Here is an 8323-nt window from a genome sequence, read left to right as displayed (position 1 = left end):
CTAACCTAACCTAACCTAACCTAACCTAACCTAACCTAACCTAACCTAACCTAACCTAACCTAACCTAACCTAACCTAACCTAACCTAACCTAACCTAACCTAACCTAACCTAACCTAACCTAACCTAACCTAACCTAACCTAACCTAACCTAACCTAACCTAACCTAACCTAACCTAACCTAACCTAACCTAACCTAACCTAACCTAACCTAACCTAACCTAACCTAACCTAACCTAACCTAACCTAACCTAACCTAACCTAACCTAACCTAACCTAACCTAACCTAACCTAACCTAACCTAACCTAACCTAACCTAACCTAACCTAACCTAACCTAACCTAACCTAACCTAACCTAACCTAACCTAACCTAACCTAACCTAACCTAACCTAACCTAACCTAACCTAACCTAACCTAACCTAACCTAACCTAACCTAACCTAACCTAACCTAACCTAACCTAACCTAACCTAACCTAACCTAACCTAACCTAACCTAACCTAACCTAACCTAACCTAACCTAACCTAACCTAACCTAACCTAACCTAACCTAACCTAACCTAACCTAACCTAACCTAACCTAACCTAACCTAACCTAACCTAACCTAACCTAACCTAACCTAACCTAACCTAACCTAACCTAACCTAACCTAACCTAACCTAACCTAACCTAACCTAACCTAACCTAACCTAACCTAACCTAACCTAACCTAACCTAACCTAACCTAACCTAACCTAACCTAACCTAACCTAACCTAACCTAACCTAACCTAACCTAACCTAACCTAACCTAACCTAACCTAACCTAACCTAACCTAACCTAACCTAACCTAACCTAACCTAACCTAACCTAACCTAACCTAACCTAACCTAACCTAACCTAACCTAACCTAACCTAACCTAACCTAACCTAACCTAACCTAACCTAACCTAACCTAACCTAACCTAACCTAACCTAACCTAACCTAACCTAACCTAACCTAACCTAACCTAACCTAACCTAACCTAACCTAACCTAACCTAACCTAACCTAACCTAACCTAACCTAACCTAACCTAACCTAACCTAACCTAACCTAACCTAACCTAACCTAACCTAACCTAACCTAACCTAACCTAACCTAACCTAACCTAACCTAACCTAACCTAACCTAACCTAACCTAACCTAACCTAACCTAACCTAACCTAACCTAACCTAACCTAACCTAACCTAACCTAACCTAACCTAACCTAACCTAACCTAACCTAACCTAACCTAACCTAACCTAACCTAACCTAACCTAACCTAACCTAACCTAACCTAACCTAACCTAACCTAACCTAACCTAACCTAACCTAACCTAACCTAACCTAACCTAACCTAACCTAACCTAACCTAACCTAACCTAACCTAACCTAACCTAACCTAACCTAACCTAACCTAACCTAACCTAACCTAACCTAACCTAACCTAACCTAACCTAACCTAACCTAACCTAACCTAACCTAACCTAACCTAACCTAACCTAACCTAACCTAACCTAACCTAACCTAACCTAACCTAACCTAACCTAACCTAACCTAACCTAACCTAACCTAACCTAACCTAACCTAACCTAACCTAACCTAACCTAACCTAACCTAACCTAACCTAACCTAACCTAACCTAACCTAACCTAACCTAACCTAACCTAACCTAACCTAACCTAACCTAACCTAACCTAACCTAACCTAACCTAACCTAACCTAACCTAACCTAACCTAACCTAACCTAACCTAACCTAACCTAACCTAACCTAACCTAACCTAACCTAACCTAACCTAACCTAACCTAACCTAACCTAACCTAACCTAACCTAACCTAACCTAACCTAACCTAACCTAACCTAACCTAACCTAACCTAACCTAACCTAACCTAACCTAACCTAACCTAACCTAACCTAACCTAACCTAACCTAACCTAACCTAACCTAACCTAACCTAACCTAACCTAACCTAACCTAACCTAACCTAACCTAACCTAACCTAACCTAACCTAACCTAACCTAACCTAACCTAACCTAACCTAACCTAACCTAACCTAACCTAACCTAACCTAACCTAACCTAACCTAACCTAACCTAACCTAACCTAACCTAACCTAACCTAACCTAACCTAACCTAACCTAACCTAACCTAACCTAACCTAACCTAACCTAACCTAACCTAACCTAACCTAACCTAACCTAACCTAACCTAACCTAACCTAACCTAACCTAACCTAACCTAACCTAACCTAACCTAACCTAACCTAACCTAACCTAACCTAACCTAACCTAACCTAACCTAACCTAACCTAACCTAACCTAACCTAACCTAACCTAACCTAACCTAACCTAACCTAACCTAACCTAACCTAACCTAACCTAACCTAACCTAACCTAACCTAACCTAACCTAACCTAACCTAACCTAACCTAACCTAACCTAACCTAACCTAACCTAACCTAACCTAACCTAACCTAACCTAACCTAACCTAACCTAACCTAACCTAACCTAACCTAACCTAACCTAACCTAACCTAACCTAACCTAACCTAACCTAACCTAACCTAACCTAACCTAACCTAACCTAACCTAACCTAACCTAACCTAACCTAACCTAACCTAACCTAACCTAACCTAACCTAACCTAACCTAACCTAACCTAACCTAACCTAACCTAACCTAACCTAACCTAACCTAACCTAACCTAACCTAACCTAACCTAACCTAACCTAACCTAACCTAACCTAACCTAACCTAACCTAACCTAACCTAACCTAACCTAACCTAACCTAACCTAACCTAACCTAACCTAACCTAACCTAACCTAACCTAACCTAACCTAACCTAACCTAACCTAACCTAACCTAACCTAACCTAACCTAACCTAACCTAACCTAACCTAACCTAACCTAACCTAACCTAACCTAACCTAACCTAACCTAACCTAACCTAACCTAACCTAACCTAACCTAACCTAACCTAACCTAACCTAACCTAACCTAACCTAACCTAACCTAACCTAACCTAACCTAACCTAACCTAACCTAACCTAACCTAACCTAACCTAACCTAACCTAACCTAACCTAACCTAACCTAACCTAACCTAACCTAACCTAACCTAACCTAACCTAACCTAACCTAACCTAACCTAACCTAACCTAACCTAACCTAACCTAACCTAACCTAACCTAACCTAACCTAACCTAACCTAACCTAACCTAACCTAACCTAACCTAACCTAACCTAACCTAACCTAACCTAACCTAACCTAACCTAACCTAACCTAACCTAACCTAACCTAACCTAACCTAACCTAACCTAACCTAACCTAACCTAACCTAACCTAACCTAACCTAACCTAACCTAACCTAACCTAACCTAACCTAACCTAACCTAACCTAACCTAACCTAACCTAACCTAACCTAACCTAACCTAACCTAACCTAACCTAACCTAACCTAACCTAACCTAACCTAACCTAACCTAACCTAACCTAACCTAACCTAACCTAACCTAACCTAACCTAACCTAACCTAACCTAACCTAACCTAACCTAACCTAACCTAACCTAACCTAACCTAACCTAACCTAACCTAACCTAACCTAACCTAACCTAACCTAACCTAACCTAACCTAACCTAACCTAACCTAACCTAACCTAACCTAACCTAACCTAACCTAACCTAACCTAACCTAACCTAACCTAACCTAACCTAACCTAACCTAACCTAACCTAACCTAACCTAACCTAACCTAACCTAACCTAACCTAACCTAACCTAACCTAACCTAACCTAACCTAACCTAACCTAACCTAACCTAACCTAACCTAACCTAACCTAACCTAACCTAACCTAACCTAACCTAACCTAACCTAACCTAACCTAACCTAACCTAACCTAACCTAACCTAACCTAACCTAACCTAACCTAACCTAACCTAACCTAACCTAACCTAACCTAACCTAACCTAACCTAACCTAACCTAACCTAACCTAACCTAACCTAACCTAACCTAACCTAACCTAACCTAACCTAACCTAACCTAACCTAACCTAACCTAACCTAACCTAACCTAACCTAACCTAACCTAACCTAACCTAACCTAACCTAACCTAACCTAACCTAACCTAACCTAACCTAACCTAACCTAACCTAACCTAACCTAACCTAACCTAACCTAACCTAACCTAACCTAACCTAACCTAACCTAACCTAACCTAACCTAACCTAACCTAACCTAACCTAACCTAACCTAACCTAACCTAACCTAACCTAACCTAACCTAACCTAACCTAACCTAACCTAACCTAACCTAACCTAACCTAACCTAACCTAACCTAACCTAACCTAACCTAACCTAACCTAACCTAACCTAACCTAACCTAACCTAACCTAACCTAACCTAACCTAACCTAACCTAACCTAACCTAACCTAACCTAACCTAACCTAACCTAACCTAACCTAACCTAACCTAACCTAACCTAACCTAACCTAACCTAACCTAACCTAACCTAACCTAACCTAACCTAACCTAACCTAACCTAACCTAACCTAACCTAACCTAACCTAACCTAACCTAACCTAACCTAACCTAACCTAACCTAACCTAACCTAACCTAACCTAACCTAACCTAACCTAACCTAACCTAACCTAACCTAACCTAACCTAACCTAACCTAACCTAACCTAACCTAACCTAACCTAACCTAACCTAACCTAACCTAACCTAACCTAACCTAACCTAACCTAACCTAACCTAACCTAACCTAACCTAACCTAACCTAACCTAACCTAACCTAACCTAACCTAACCTAACCTAACCTAACCTAACCTAACCTAACCTAACCTAACCTAACCTAACCTAACCTAACCTAACCTAACCTAACCTAACCTAACCTAACCTAACCTAACCTAACCTAACCTAACCTAACCTAACCTAACCTAACCTAACCTAACCTAACCTAACCTAACCTAACCTAACCTAACCTAACCTAACCTAACCTAACCTAACCTAACCTAACCTAACCTAACCTAACCTAACCTAACCTAACCTAACCTAACCTAACCTAACCTAACCTAACCTAACCTAACCTAACCTAACCTAACCTAACCTAACCTAACCTAACCTAACCTAACCTAACCTAACCTAACCTAACCTAACCTAACCTAACCTAACCTAACCTAACCTAACCTAACCTAACCTAACCTAACCTAACCTAACCTAACCTAACCTAACCTAACCTAACCTAACCTAACCTAACCTAACCTAACCTAACCTAACCTAACCTAACCTAACCTAACCTAACCTAACCTAACCTAACCTAACCTAACCTAACCTAACCTAACCTAACCTAACCTAACCTAACCTAACCTAACCTAACCTAACCTAACCTAACCTAACCTAACCTAACCTAACCTAACCTAACCTAACCTAACCTAACCTAACCTAACCTAACCTAACCTAACCTAACCTAACCTAACCTAACCTAACCTAACCTAACCTAACCTAACCTAACCTAACCTAACCTAACCTAACCTAACCTAACCTAACCTAACCTAACCTAACCTAACCTAACCTAACCTAACCTAACCTAACCTAACCTAACCTAACCTAACCTAACCTAACCTAACCTAACCTAACCTAACCTAACCTAACCTAACCTAACCTAACCTAACCTAACCTAACCTAACCTAACCTAACCTAACCTAACCTAACCTAACCTAACCTAACCTAACCTAACCTAACCTAACCTAACCTAACCTAACCTAACCTAACCTAACCTAACCTAACCTAACCTAACCTAACCTAACCTAACCTAACCTAACCTAACCTAACCTAACCTAACCTAACCTAACCTAACCTAACCTAACCTAACCTAACCTAACCTAACCTAACCTAACCTAACCTAACCTAACCTAACCTAACCTAACCTAACCTAACCTAACCTAACCTAACCTAACCTAACCTAACCTAACCTAACCTAACCTAACCTAACCTAACCTAACCTAACCTAACCTAACCTAACCTAACCTAACCTAACCTAACCTAACCTAACCTAACCTAACCTAACCTAACCTAACCTAACCTAACCTAACCTAACCTAACCTAACCTAACCTAACCTAACCTAACCTAACCTAACCTAACCTAACCTAACCTAACCTAACCTAACCTAACCTAACCTAACCTAACCTAACCTAACCTAACCTAACCTAACCTAACCTAACCTAACCTAACCTAACCTAACCTAACCTAACCTAACCTAACCTAACCTAACCTAACCTAACCTAACCTAACCTAACCTAACCTAACCTAACCTAACCTAACCTAACCTAACCTAACCTAACCTAACCTAACCTAACCTAACCTAACCTAACCTAACCTAACCTAACCTAACCTAACCTAACCTAACCTAACCTAACCTAACCTAACCTAACCTAACCTAACCTAACCTAACCTAACCTAACCTAACCTAACCTAACCTAACCTAACCTAACCTAACCTAACCTAACCTAACCTAACCTAACCTAACCTAACCTAACCTAACCTAACCTAACCTAACCTAACCTAACCTAACCTAACCTAACCTAACCTAACCTAACCTAACCTAACCTAACCTAACCTAACCTAACCTAACCTAACCTAACCTAACCTAACCTAACCTAACCTAACCTAACCTAACCTAACCTAACCTAACCTAACCTAACCTAACCTAACCTAACCTAACCTAACCTAACCTAACCTAACCTAACCTAACCTAACCTAACCTAACCTAACCTAACCTAACCTAACCTAACCTAACCTAACCTAACCTAACCTAACCTAACCTAACCTAACCTAACCTAACCTAACCTAACCTAACCTAACCTAACCTAACCTAACCTAACCTAACCTAACCTAACCTAACCTAACCTAACCTAACCTAACCTAACCTAACCTAACCTAACCTAACCTAACCTAACCTAACCTAACCTAACCTAACCTAACCTAACCTAACCTAACCTAACCTAACCTAACCTAACCTAACCTAACCTAACCTAACCTAACCTAACCTAACCTAACCTAACCTAACCTAACCTAACCTAACCTAACCTAACCTAACCTAACCTAACCTAACCTAACCTAACCTAACCTAACCTAACCTAACCTAACCTAACCTAACCTAACCTAACCTAACCTAACCTAACCTAACCTAACCTAACCTAACCTAACCTAACCTAACCTAACCTAACCTAACCTAACCTAACCTAACCTAACCTAACCTAACCTAACCTAACCTAACCTAACCTAACCTAACCTAACCTAACCTAACCTAACCTAACCTAACCTAACCTAACCTAACCTAACCTAACCTAACCTAACCTAACCTAACCTAACCTAACCTAACCTAACCTAACCTAACCTAACCTAACCTAACCTAACCTAACCTAACCTAACCTAACCTAACCTAACCTAACCTAACCTAACCTAACCTAACCTAACCTAACCTAACCTAACCTAACCTAACCTAACCTAACCTAACCTAACCTAACCTAACCTAACCTAACCTAACCTAACCTAACCTAACCTAACCTAACCTAACCTAACCTAACCTAACCTAACCTAACCTAACCTAACCTAACCTAACCTAACCTAACCTAACCTAACCTAACCTAACCTAACCTAACCTAACCTAACCTAACCTAACCTAACCTAACCTAACCTAACCTAACCTAACCTAACCTAACCTAACCTAACCTAACCTAACCTAACCTAACCTAACCTAACCTAACCTAACCTAACCTAACCTAACCTAACCTAACCTAACCTAACCTAACCTAACCTAACCTAACCTAACCTAACCTAACCTAACCTAACCTAACCTAACCTAACCTAACCTAACCTAACCTAACCTAACCTAACCTAACCTAACCTAACCTAACCTAACCTAACCTAACCTAACCTAACCTAACCTAACCTAACCTAACCTAACCTAACCTAACCTAACCTAACCTAACCTAACCTAACCTAACCTAACCTAACCTAACCTAACCTAACCTAACCTAACCTAACCTAACCTAACCTAACCTAACCTAACCTAACCTAACCTAACCTAACCTAACCTAACCTAACCTAACCTAACCTAACCTAACCTAACCTAACCTAACCTAACCTAACCTAACCTAACCTAACCTAACCTAACCTAACCTAACCTAACCTAACCTAACCTAACCTAACCTAACCTAACCTAACCTAACCTAACCTAACCTAACCTAACCTAACCTAACCTAACCTAACCTAACCTAACCTAACCTAACCTAACCTAACCTAACCTA

Source organism: Bombyx mori, chromosome 18, assembly GCF_030269925.1.
Source record: "Bombyx mori chromosome 18, ASM3026992v2".
Taxonomy (NCBI): Eukaryota; Metazoa; Arthropoda; class Insecta; order Lepidoptera; family Bombycidae; genus Bombyx; species Bombyx mori.
This window is presented reverse-complemented; position numbering follows the sequence as displayed.